The sequence below is a fragment of the Nomia melanderi genome, unplaced genomic scaffold (genome assembly GCF_051020985.1).
Source record: "Nomia melanderi isolate GNS246 unplaced genomic scaffold, iyNomMela1 scaffold0014, whole genome shotgun sequence".
In the NCBI taxonomy this organism is placed as follows: Eukaryota; Metazoa; Arthropoda; class Insecta; order Hymenoptera; family Halictidae; genus Nomia; species Nomia melanderi.
Genome location: NW_027475130.1, coordinates 373,406 through 374,360, shown reverse-complemented (window position 1 = coordinate 374,360; position 955 = coordinate 373,406).

Sequence of the window (955 nt, the reverse complement as noted above, 5' to 3'; positions counted from 1 at the left end):
GGTCGTTCCCGCTGCACAGATTCATGCGCCAGGGCCTCCTACAAACAATGCACTTTGATTTATTGCGCTATCTGTAATAGAACCCGAGATATCACCAGATATATATTGGATTTTTCCCTGACCCTGAGTGTCCGGCCCCATGAGACTGTGGTCTTCTCGGCCCCTGGTAGTCCGAGGTCGTTCCCGCTGCCCTGATTCATGCGCCAGGGCCTCCTACAGACAATGCACTTTGATTTATTGCGCTATCTGTAATAGCACCCGAGATATCACCAGATATATAGTGGATTTTCCCCTGATCCTGAGTGTCCGGCCCCATGAGACTGAGGTTTTCTCGGCCCCTGGTGGTCCGAGCTCGTTCCTGCGGCACAGATTCATTCGCCAGTGCCTCCTAAAGACTATGCACTTTGATTTATTGCGCTATCTATAATAGCAACCGAGATATCACCAGATATATATTGGATTTTTCCCCGACCCTGAGTGTCCGGCCCCATGAGACGGTGGTTTTCTCGGCCCCTGGTCGTTCCCGCTGCACAGATTCTTGCGCCAGGGCGTCCTACAGACAATGCACTTTGATTTATTGCGCTATCTGTAATAGCACCCGAGATATCACCAGATATATATTGGATTTTCCCCTGACCCTGAGTGTCCGGCCCCATGAGACGGTGGTTTTCTCGGCCACTGGTGGTCCGAGGTCGTTCCCGCTGGACAGATTCATGCGCCGGGGCCTCCTGCAGATATTTCAATTTGGTTTATTGCGCTATCTCTAACAGCTCCCGAGATATCACCCGATATATATTGGATTTTCCCCTGACCCTGAGTGTCCGGCCCCATGAGACGGTGGTTTTCTCGGCCCCTGCAGGTCCGAGGTCGTTCCCGCTGCACAGATTCATGCGCGAGGGCCTCCTGCAGATAATTCACTTTGATTTATCGCGCTATCTCTAATGGCACCCGAGAT